This window comes from Trichosurus vulpecula, chromosome 1 (assembly GCF_011100635.1).
Source record: "Trichosurus vulpecula isolate mTriVul1 chromosome 1, mTriVul1.pri, whole genome shotgun sequence".
NCBI classification, from domain to species: domain Eukaryota; kingdom Metazoa; phylum Chordata; class Mammalia; order Diprotodontia; family Phalangeridae; genus Trichosurus; species Trichosurus vulpecula.
In genome coordinates, this window is record NC_050573.1 from 412,085,030 (window position 1) to 412,098,495 (window position 13,466).

Below are 13,466 nucleotides of genomic sequence, written 5' to 3' on the forward strand. Positions count from 1 at the left end.
AGTTTCATGGGCCAGGTGCTCTCCCAGTCTACAGATCCATCCTGTCGACCTTACGGATTCTCCTGGCTTGGAAATTTGCCCCACTCAGCCTACTAGTGTCTTCTAACTCTCAAATATGCTCAGATTCACTTTTTTAGCGTTATTTGACAGAACTTTTGAGAGAGCTCCGGTAAGACGTTTTCACGCCTGTCCATTTTCTAATATAAAACAGTATCTTACATTTATGTTTTGCAGTTTGCAATAACTTTCATATAATTAACTAGTTGTATGACAAGGCAAAGCAATGACATTCTGCAAACTTCTGTTTTATCATTTTTAAAAGAGAAAATAATGCTTGGGCTACCTATCTTTACAGAGTTGTGTTTTGTTTTTCTTTTTCTTTTTGAGAAAAACACTTTATAACACCAAGAGCCCTGCAAATGAGTGAACTATTATTTCTGCTCCACTGATTTCTCCCAAAAGAACTTTCAGGTAACCATTATTCCCTTTTTAATCAATAAAAATCTGAAACTAAAAAAGATATAATTGCTGGCCCAGAGTCACACAGTAATAAATGTTCTATTCAGAACTCAAATACAGATCTGATTCCAATTTCAATGGCAATTTCCTTTCCTCTCATCAAGTTGAAAATTCAAACAACTACTAAAATGGACCACTGTGAATCACAATAAAGCTATACTCTGTTACAATTGTCAAGTAAATTTGTCTGCCTTAAAGTCAATCTCAGGCAAAATGAATAAAGATTCATCTACCATTGCCTGTAATTTCCCAACCAATTATGTTATCAGAAAAGAAGAAAGGGATTTGAGTATGGCCATGATGGGATTGACTACTATCTGAAAACCATGGAGAGACCCATCTACTGAATGGGGCCACTTGTTGACGAAACACAAACAAAGCAACTACAAGATAACCTTGAAAGGTAACACAGAAGCACCTGGGAGACTGGGATTAAATCAATGCAGAAGGTAGATGTGAATCAAGAACTGAAGGAAAAACAAGAGGGATTCTGAGAGACAGAGGTGAAGAGGGGGATCATTCTAGGCACAGAGGACAACCAGTGCAAAGGCCCAGAAAAAGGAGATAGAATCCTGTGTGCAACAGTAACAAGAAAAGACAAGTGTGAAGCATGGCCCAAAAGAAAATCTATAAGAAGAAGAAGAAAGCATTATTTTGCAGAAGTGGGAGGTATAGGAGTATGAAGAAATTGTCAATATACTGTGGTTTTTCAGTTCTTTTCTCCTATTCTTTTTTTAATTAAAAATATTCCTGACTATAAGCTATAGCTCTATAGGAGTGCATGATGTAGAAACAAGTATATATCAATGATTTTTAAGCCTGTTTGGTAGAACTAAAAAGTACATGGAGTAGAATAATATAAAACAGAAAAACACAGAATTAATTTCCTACAGTCTTATGCAACCTCATTCACTCCCACTTTTGCAATGATAGGGACAGAGTTGTAAAAAAGCAGGCAGGAGGCATAAAGATTGACACATTTTAGTATAAATATAAGCATTAATTTAACTTTTGATACTCAGTATGAGGTCCTTATGCAATGATGAATAATTTGATAAACTATAGGAAGTGGACCACATAAATATTAAAAATCCAGATGAATTACTCTTTAGCGTTGAGTAGATATATTTGGAGTATTTAAAGAGGAGAAAGTTCAAAAATATGCACAGGAAAGCACCAATGAGTTGCAATCTTTACTAAGGGAATTTGAACTTAAATAAAGATCTATCAAAGTAACCAAAGTAGTTGTATGAAATGCACCACATTACAAGCCCATGAAAATACGAAGTTCTATTAAGTACAGCTTGGTTTAGGTGCATGTTAAATATCAAGAAAGCAACTACACTGCTTATCTGGTGTTTTGAACTTCCTTCAATATTCGTTTGTGCATTATTTTAAATCTTCTATTGATGTGTTTTTTCTTATTTTCTTCTTGACTCTCACTGTCCCCATTCTTAAATCTCTTTCCCATACTGAAAATTAAAAATCTTCCTTATGACAATAGTCAAGCAAAACAAATTAATACATTGTGTCTAAAGATGAAAGTTTCATTCTAGACCTTGAGTCCCTTAATTCTCAATCAGTCAAGTGGTAGGTATGATCAGAGTCCTTAAGTCTTGAAAGGTTGTTTTTCTTTACCATACTGTAAACATTTGAATAGATAACTAATTTATGGAATTACGATATGGGACAAGTATGCCAGGTTCTTTGTCTACTTACCAGGAAAAAAACATGATGGATTGGGAAGTAATGTTTCAATCATGCTTTAATAAGGCACAGGGGATTCAGGGACAAATGACACAGAAAGCATGGAGAGAAACAATGCAAAAGAGGTGGGACCAGAGGCAGATGTATGGGGTATGGATGGGGAGTGGAGGAAGGTAGGCAGCTTGGGGAAGAAGATAGCTAAGCGGAAAGTCACAGAAAGACACTCCCATAACCATGGATTGGAGTAGGGAGCTCTTGGCAGCATGAACCTAGATGGATGTGGGAGAGGGTTCAGGGGGCAGGAGCTTAGGTTTTCCCTTTCATAGGGTTTTGATGGGGGACAGACTTCTCTTAACCATGTCACTTTGGGGTTCCTTCAATTTTGTATCTACAGAATCTCAAAGTTTTGAGCAATTCGTTAAATTGGATTCATTGACATATCCCCATCATCAAAAGGTTATCAGCTCTCTTTTGTATTCTATTGGTCTTACTGCTTATATCCAGGGTTTATATGAGATTTACATGTCTTAGGACCAAAAGGGCCTAACAAAAAAGGCCAAGATTCCTTCCCCTGATTTAGCACATACTCTAAGGATGTGGGTTTTTTTTAGTTAATATATGATATAGTTTTCAAGGGCAGCTAGGTGGTGATAAAGCATTGGGCCTAGAGTCGAGTTTCTTTGAATTTTTCCCTTGCATCATTTCTTAAGGCACAAAAATATTTCATTAAATAAAAATAATTTGCTAGCTGTTCATTCATTCATTCCTCAATTGACAAAGATTTACTTTCTAATTTTTTGCTGCAACATGTTTTTGGACATATATGTCCTTTCTCTCTGCCTTTGAATTCTTTGAAGCATATGCCTAGTTGTGCTTCCCTGGCTCATAGGATATGTATACCTCATAGAAGAAATAGAGAATTTAAGATACCTCATCTAATCACGGAAAAAGAAAGTAAACAAGACATAAATATGTGGTTTTGTAGTACAATTCTCTATTGTTTTACTATCAGAGCATTATCCTTCATAAGCCCCTCCAATAATTGTTATATTCTTTTTTTGTCATCTTTACCAATGAGATGGGTGTTAGGTAGAAATTCGGAGCTGTTTTATCCTATATTTATTCTATTAATTGTGATATTAAATATTCTTAATGTGCATACTGTTGGTTTACAATTCTTTCATCATGGGATCATAGATATGAATTCTGAAAGAACCCTAGATTTTATCTACTCCTACCCTTTATTTAAAGATAAGTAAGCTGCAGACTGAAGAGGATAAGTGACTTGCCCAAAATCACATAGGTAGTAAGTGATGGAACTAGAATTCAAACCCAGGTCTTTCAACCCCAAATCCCTCATACTTTCCATTATACCATGATATGTCTTTCTTTTAAGAACAGTCTTTACTTGAAATTTATCTATTGGAGAATGGGTCTTGTTTTTATATAATGGTATAAATTTCTTATTAATTACATAGTGCATAAGAGATTATTTTGCTGATGAAGACTCAGGAAGGAATTTATAAAGCAGACTTCCTTAAAGATGCTACACTGAACTTGGAGAAAATATCTAGAAGATCTGCACTCAGATTTCTAAGAGACTTCAGGTGCTCAGTTTTACATAAGTACAAAGTTGTTCATAATTAATTGATTAGCTACTATATGATGAATTATTTCTCCATGGAAATCAGTGAGCCAATGGAAAATTTAAAAAAATTCATACCACATGGTCTCCTTCAGTTATTAATGTTAAAAAATGAAAAGGAGTGGATAACCTGAGTTCTGCATTATTACTTATGGAATGTTAAACAACAATAACAACCACCAAACCTAGAGCAAGTCTTCCACAACATTGGATAGATTTTATTGAATGGCTTATGAGAAGACATCACCAGAACTGTACAGCATAAAACACAATGAATAGGTTGTAATTTGCTCTTGCAAAGGGAGTATTTAAAATTATGGATCTGTTGAAGTATTTAAATTAAATTTAGACACATTGAGAAGCTTTCAGTCAAGGTGTGCAAGGCATAGGTAGAGAAAGGACTCACCCTTTTCCAAGAAGCTGGTTTGTTGCAAATTTTTTAAAAAGTAGCTAAAATGTACTCTTTTGAGAAGACCCATACTAATATGATAATTTTTCTTACATGAGTTGCATTGGTTGACTTGTAAGGGTCCTAAGTTTCAAAAGCCACTGACAACTCAGCTATGCCTGTCTAGGTCTTTACCGAAAAGAGGTCAAAGAAAGAGGAAAATGTCCTATATATACAAAAAAGTTACAGAAGCTCTTTTTTTGTGGTAACAAAAAGTTGAAATTAATGGCATGCCCATCAATAAAGGGATGACTGAACAAGTTGTAGTATATGAAATTTGACGGCATACTATTGTGTTGTAAGAAATGAGTAAACAGATGATTTCAAAAATACATGTAAAGATTAAAATGAATCAATCTTGAGTGAAGTGAATAGAACCAGAAAAAAAAACAATTTATATTGTAACATCAATATTAATGAATAATTTTGAAGACTTGTATGTACTCATGATGAATTAAATGAGCATTACATGGAGAACAATTTACATAGTAAATTGTATTTTTAAAGCAATGTTGTAAAAATAAACTACTTTGAAAGGTGTAAGAAGGCTGATCAACATAATGACCATCCATGATAAAAGAAGCCCAATGATAAAATGCACTATCCACCTCCTGATAGAGAGGCAATTCAGACTTCATATTAAGACAAATATTTAAATATAGCCAATGAAGAAATATGTTTTGCTTGTCTATGCATATTTGTTACAGGATATTTGTATTTTCTTTTCAATGTTGGTTTTGAAAGGAAGAGAAAACGGACTTCTCTAAATTAAAAAATTAAAATTAAAAATTCAGTTAAATTAAAATTTTAAAAATTAAAAAGCTTTCATTAAAATAAGTAAGAATGAATAAAAGCTAAAGGAACAAGTAGAATTTTATACCAGATATTCTAGGTAAATACTGTGCTCTTTTATCATGAGTGTACACTGAGGTGATTTTAAGACTGATGGAACAAAAAAAAATAGAGGATTTGGTAGTCCTTATGTCCTTCCCTTGAATTATTTACTTTGGATGAGTGATTATGTATTATTCAGATATACTGTCCATCTAAATCTCATCCCCCAAAAATGGAAGGCTAGTTGCTCCTTGATTAGATAACTACCTAGTTTCACATGAAATTTCTAATATGTTTGGCCTAGTTATTAGCTCTCCTGAGTTTCAATTTTAATATCTACAAAGTGGGAATAACAAAAATTTCCTATTCTTGATATAATCGGTGGATTGAGTATAAAGCTCTTTGCAAACTGAGGCAATATGTGCAAGACAAAGTAAACTGGAAAGATGAGCAACTCTGATAATTTATTGAATGTAGACAGACTGCTTAGGCATTTAAGGAACAGGAAAATTCTCTTTTTATGTGTAAAACACCTTTAGCATGATATTACAAACACTACATATCTTTGATACTCCACCTTGTTCTAAATAAACTCTCTTGCTCTAATTGAATGCAAGTTAACAATAACTTCTCACAGAAGATGATATTTGATTTTCAAAGAGACATCAAATGATGAATGTGCACATCCAAATTACCTAATTTTTAGCCTTGTAGGATTATATTCTTCAGTATCCTGAACTTAAAAGGCTACTGAATATTTAAAATGCTGTCATCAACTAATTGCTTAGAAATCCTTGATAACAAATTTGAGGGTAAAAAGCAATCTTTTTAAATGACTAACAATATTTCTTAATTATAATGATATAGCTATACCTCATTTTTTACAATATATATTTCTTCAAAGCTGTCTGTAAATCTAATTTTGGATCAGCATATAAAGAGTTCAGTACATAAAGGAATATTTTAATGAAACTTTTTTTGGCTAAGTACCAATTCTTGATTTGATCATTCACTGACATGGATGTGCATATGTTAGACATTATCACTAGGAAAATTACATAGGAAATATATTAATACTTTTCATATATAATATGTTCATAAATGGATATCTGTCTGCATAAGATTAATACACACATACATATGTTAAACTCAGTGTCTCTTAAAGCCAGCAAAATTATACCAGTAATATAAAAATTACTTTGCAATTGACTATTTCTTTATCACTCTTTTAAATGCTTACAGTCAAACTTGCAATTTCACTTTTACTCCAAAAGAAGATGTTGATCACTTAATGTTATATAGATTCTATGTACTATACAAAGAAAAAAAGGCAGAAAATATGAAGGAGAAATACATGTCAAAGCTACATACTATCTTTGCTTAATTGAAAATCATTACAGAAGAGGGGTTTTGATCTTCTTCATCCTTCTGGTCTATATTCTGGAATCCCTTTAAGCCACAAAAGAGGAAAACAGAATTTAATTCTAAGTGGTAAAACACAAAATCAAATCAATAGGGGAAAGATTAACTTATTGAGCACATTTAGAAGTTTTGAGAATCTATCTTTAAAGTTCCTTACCTTCCATTCTCTCTTTCTCTATCTCTGTTTTTGTCTGTGTCTCTGTCTCTCTCTCTCTGTCTCTCTTTCTGACTCTGTCTCTCTCTTCATGTCTCTGTTTCTCTCTCTCTATCTCTGTCTCTGTCTCTCTCTGTCTCTGTCTCTCTCTGTCTCTGTCTCTCTGTCTCTCTCTGTCTCTCTCTATCTCTCTCTCTCTGTCTCTCTCTCTCTGTCTCTCTCTCTCTCTGTCTCTCTCTCTCTCTCTCTCTCTCTCTCTCTCTCTCTCTCCTCTCTCTCTCTCTCTCTCTGTCTCTCTCTGTCTCTCTCTCTCTCCCCCACCCTTTTTTAAAGATAGAAGCCTTTAGTGCTACCTAGGGGTCCTTGAACACTTTTATGAATACAAATGTGATAGACTAATAAAGTTTTTTCGATTTTGTAATGTCTTGAGACATAAGAGACACAAAAGATATTCTGAGTCAAAAATTTTTAAATGAGAACTTTAACTCTTATAGTGACATAAAATCAGTCTTCACATGTCTACCCATAAACATTATCTAGTAAAAAACAGATATTTTATAAATTGCTTTGACCATCTTGATCATTGCATTGATATCAAAGGATGAAAAGGTTGGGGAATTAAACTCTCATGTGGGAAATTATCATAGAATCTTATTTCCATCACCTTTGTTCAGGCAGATATATAATAGCAAAATTCCTAATAAATAAATCCTGACTATAGAAAAATGTTTCCATATTATCAAATAATTAGGGTGAAAAATGCAAATCATTTTGTCTTCAACCCCAAACTCGGCAACCCAAAGAGCTCACTACTAAATCTTCAAATGTCTTTTAGATGTTCCACTGTCTTCATTCATAACATTACTAATATGGAAATCTTTTTTTGCATTAATGCACATGTATAACCTATATCAAATTGCTTACTGTATCAGGGAGGTGGCGGAAGAGAAGGAAGGAAAGTATTTGGAACTAAAATTTTAAAAATAAATGTCAAAATTTGTTTTTTCATGTTATTGGGAAAATAGTATTTTTAAAATAAAAAATAAAAACATCTTTAAAATGAATGAATTAATAAGTAAATGGATAAATAAATAAATGCTTGCCCTACTGTTAGCTACCCCTAAATTTCCTGGCTAAAGCATCGCCCAGGGAGAGAATATTATGGCAATCAGCCAGTCTTAGGGCAGCTGTCTTAAGTCAGATGTATATTCTCTTTCCCCTTCAGGCTCTACTAGGTTAATTTCTCTCCATTATATAGACAGACATAATAACAAATAGATTCTATTCAAATGCTGAAATCCTTAACTTTAATTCTTGCTTCAGACACATGTTTTTGAACTTCTTGTTGGACAGTTTTATGTCACTCTCCAGATAACATCAAATCCACTATGTGTAGGACTAAACTTACCATTTCCTCCTACAGAAACTACTCTGGATCCAAGATTCTATCAACGTCACCATCATTTTCCTATCAACTCAAGCAAAAGGACTCAGAGCCATATTTTATTTCTCCCTTAACCTTTCATAGCACCTTGTATCTTGGTCATTCTTATATAAAATTTTATTTTGTATTTTACTTGTTTGTATACAAATCATAAATTGAAAGATATCGAGTTAAGGATTGTAATAAGGCACTGTTGTAATTTAACAAAGGCATTGCTGAGAATTTTAATGAATTCATCTCACTGATTCTGGGTCAATTAGACATTGAGTCTAATTGATATAAGCCTACATTCTCTTTCTGATCAAATTTACATAGAATACTTTAGCATGTATTAACTAAATTTAACTATTATCTTGAACTTCTACATACCTTTGTTACAATGATAACTACTTGTTATAATGATAGGAAATAGATTCTCTTATTTATCTAAAAATGGAAAGTATTTTATTACCTCCACTACTTAACCTGCTAGAATATAATCAGTGCAAATTGCTATCATTTTAATGATTGGCTTGGTTCCATTCATTGTTTCCTGGATATACTCAGGGAATCACAGTCTATCTCCAGTTCTTGCATTTGAAGGAAGACCTGTATATAGTGAAAAGGGTTTCTTCCATAAAGGGATATCCTCAATGAGTTCCCTAGAACCTCTTGTATTTCACTGCTAGAGCTCATGGTTTGCAGCTTGTTAATAAAACTAACAAAAACAAAAATTGTCCCAAAGAAGTGTAGCATGGAAAACATGCAATTCCTCGGAGTGGAAAAATACCCCTTATTATCAAAGAAAGTTAGGAGCTAAAGGACACAGTAGATAAGCAGGATGGAAAACAATCAAGATGGCTATTTATCACAAGATAGAGAAAATGGAAACAGAAGATTTTGATGCTAAATCAGCAAGCTTATAGATGGAAGTGACCTTAGAAGATCATCTAGTCTGAATCCATTTTATAAATGAGGAAACTGAGGCTCAAAGGGATGCAATGATTTTTTTTCATGGTCACATAGTTAATAAAAAGCATGGTTGGAACTAGAATCCACGTCCAGCACAAATATTGAGAGGATAAAGCAATGAATTCAAAAGAAGAAATCTACTCATAAAAAGGAAAAAATACATCATTCAAACACATATTAACACAAGTCCACTGAACTTGAGGAATCATGGTGGACATTTGGCATATTAACTATATTCATAGTCTATGAAAGTTTAATATTAAAATACTAATATTACCTTCACTTTTCACTTACCATTTTTCCTCATAGAAGATACTAAAAGTTATTTTTAAAATTATGCATTTTTATGTTTTGCACAAAAGTTTATGCTTTTAAGAATCTTAAGTGTTTCGCTACTGAGTGATGATTTAATTATTGTGTTTTCCATAACTGTCAGGTAACTAGAAAGAATGTGTGTGTTAACAATATGGTTAGGTTTAAATCTAGAAAACATTAATAGATAAACCAATTTGAGAATATGGAAAGTAATTTAAACCCTACATAACAATGAATCAAATTAATTCTTATTGAAATACTAATTTTCTGTATAAAAGCATGAAAAATAAAAGAAATAATGGGATATATAACATACCAACCCTATGAAGATTTGTCTTCCTCCTCCTATCTTTGAAAATATGTATTATTGCTTAAAACAATTATTAAAAATAATTTTTCTTCTATGCGTTTTAAAAATTTTTCTGCTTTTATCCTTCTGCGTCTTCTAATTCTATGGTTGTTCTTCTGTTCTAACTGTGTCCATATTAGCATTGAACATTTCATAAGGTAAATTAGTCGAGAATAGAAAATATGTTTTATTCACCTATACATATATTATCATTATACATTGATACAAATGGCAATGATGTGGATTTTGTTACTTTAAAAAAGGATATTTCTTACATTTTTTACAAAAGAAAAACATTACTGCAATAAAAATGATGAGATGTTTTATTTGAAATTATATTTGTCTGTGTAACATCAAAGGCTATGGAAGAATGTAATCAATGCATTTACTTGAAGCCTTGTAGATGATTTTCAGGAGGACATGAACCAAGAGTCAAAGACAAGGTGATGGTATGACTACATCACAATCCCTATCTATAATTTAAAAGAGTACTCATACTGATGAAGTCCTAGATCCATCAATGAATATTTAACAGTATCAATGTTGAAAACAATGAAATTTGAAGGGGAAAAATCCATTTGGAAGAGTAATACTTCATTGCATACGGTTTGGAATCAAACGACATAATGCAGTCTTTCAATTTGTGTTGCAAATGTTAGCATATGTATATCACAATTGAGGAAAAAGATCAAATATCAAAATCTGAGTTCCTTTTTGTAGGATCCTCCTACTCATACCTTCAGCTCAATTTCTTCCATTTCCTTTCTGCCTCAAATAAAGAAAATCATTGTCAAATCCGAATTTATTAGTACTCAATACTGTTTTGATACAGCATTGCTATTGCCAGTACTTTCATCCATCTGGCCATAGCCCGAGCATGGCTACCTCAACTTCAGGTGCTAGCCTAAAGGATGGGTTTAAGCAGAGATGGGGGTGGGGGAAGTATATAACTCAGACACAATGGGATAAACAGGCATGAATTATGTCTTCCCTGAAGGGAAGTAAAATAGTTGAATATACATACATACATACATATATATATATATATATATATATATATATATATACACAAACACATACATGTGTATGTGCATATGTGTGTATGTGTATAATAAGTAAATGAACATTTGTGAATAAAAGATCTAGTCCTTAGGGTTGGGAATTAAGGAGATAGCATTGCTAATATCAACAGTAGGCTCCAATGGATTGATTAACACTTAAAGAGGAAAGGGTCAAAAAGAAAGGATAATTGGCCTTATTTTACTAACTTCCATTAAATATTACTTAAATCTATAGGGAAACTCTCTACCTAAGAAGAGTAGAGAACTTATTTTTTTAATCTAGTCTAACTACCTTAGGTAAAATATTAGGGTACCCTGAAGGATAAATTGGAAGTAGCATGTTCCAATTAAGTCAAATCACCACCACTACCCTTACCACCTTCTCCCTGATGGAGACAGCCAAGAGCCCTGAACCTAAGAACCTTCCTAACAGCAGTATCCCCCAAACCACTAGAACTACTCCTAAACAAGCCCCTACAGCCACCATTGAGAGGTGAAATAATTGTGTAAAAGCACCTACCATCCTTGTCCCCACTGCTAATCAATTGCCAATAACAGGAAGATAAGCACAAGATTACTGGGAATCGCAGCAAACCTCAGGCCACTTGTCCTATTTCCAGCTCAGCCCTTGTCACCATCATCCAGGGTTGTCAGTTCCTATGGAGAAGGAGCCAACTGTCCTCACATTCAACTGCAAGGCAGTTGGTTGGCAGGCAAACCAACCTAGCTAAAGTGACAAGGAATCTTCAAAGAGACATAGAAGGTAGCATGTGCCTGGCAAGTCAAACCATGACCACCACATTTGGCACTGTCTCTCATCAGACTCTAAAGATGATATCCCAAGACTCAAATCCAAAGGCCTTTGAAATACTAATACTTCCAGACCAGTGCCTTCAGTGATCATTCTTGGAAGCAACCCCTATAGAGAGGAAGCTGGGCAACTATTACTACATATACTACAGCCACAGCTACTTCAGACCAAGAAGAAGGAAAAAAATGTTCTTGACCAAAACCCTTGACATTTTCAAATGGTGCAACATCATAAAATAATATGATTTCACCAGCAGAAATGGAATCAAAAAAGAAGAAATACCATCCTCTTTGCCACCACACCCTAAGGACCACAGGAATTTTCCTTATGACTTTCAGCTGAAGCTTTCCATGTTAGGTCCCTCATTAAAATGTGAGCTCCTTGATAGTAGGACATTTTATTACCTTTCCATTGTATCCCCAGGACTTAGTACAGTTCTCTTTGCACATAGTAAGCACTTAATAGATGTTTCATTTCATTCATTCATGTAAATGTCATGATATAGGTCCTCAATATTTTTTAAAAAATTGCATTTCCATTCATAAAATACAATACTATGTTTTGTTCAGATTCACTATTCTATTCTAACAATATTTACAAATCATATATGCAATTACAAACTTAAATGAATTACACATTGAGTGGAGAAACATGGTATCACCAAAAGAGCAAAAGCTGCATTGTGAACTTGAACAAGTCACAAAATCTCTCTGGGCCTCAGTTTCTCATTGGTAAAATGACAGGATTTGGTTAGAGCTTCTCTAAGTTACATTCCAGGTCTATATTTGCAAGATCCTATCAGTAAAAACCCTGATTAAGAAAATCTAATTTATATGTAGTGCATTTTTATATGGCTTCAATACTTTAGCAGAAACACAGAATTTCACATAAATCCTATGAGTAACCTTTGAATGGTAATTAAAAAGTCTAATTCACAAACTTAGAAAACCAACTGATAAGTGACCTGTTGCATATATGTTGATAAGTATATACAGACCTATAGTACACCAAAGAACAATATTGTTATATAGGACACTGAATGCTGAAAGGACAACTGAAATCTGTGAATGGCAATTTTAATTCTAGTTAGTCTAGTCAAAAATTTCAGTGCTACACTATTGTGTGAACATTGTGTAAATCATAATGTTTTTATTCTGCTTCATGAAATCATTTTAAGTTATAAGGGATCTTAAAAGGTCATTGAGTCCTTCATCCACCTCCAAATATGACTACATGAAAATTTCAAACAGATGGCTATCTGTTCTATTTTTAAAGGCCTGTGGGGAAACAGACTCTGCAATCTTCTTTATTAATCTGTTTCCTCATTCAGTCTACTCTCGATGCTATTCATTTCTGTCTTATCTGAATTCCTGGCTACCTAACACTACCCTTCTCACCATAATGACATATCTTTCACTCAATGTTTCAACTTATACTCAAGGAAAAAAATATTGTATGGTGGGACAGAGATGATAACTAAAATAAAAAAATGTTTAAATTAGCAAGAAATCATATCACTAGTAATATCTTCTTTCAGAAAAGTCTCAACACAAGACTAATTTTCTGCTAAATTTTTTGAGGTCAGAAATTCATTTGTAAAATCTACTGATTTTGGAAATCTAAGAATTTAAGGATGTTTTCATGAAAGAAATATTATTTAAAATCAGTCTACAGTATTCTGAAAAGAATTTGGGGATAATTTAGAGGAAAAGAATAAGCAAAAAACAATATTCAGTATGTACTAAAGCCCTATTCTTTTCCTTCTCAGACATGGTTAAAGGAAGCTTCATTTATTATTTTATTTTG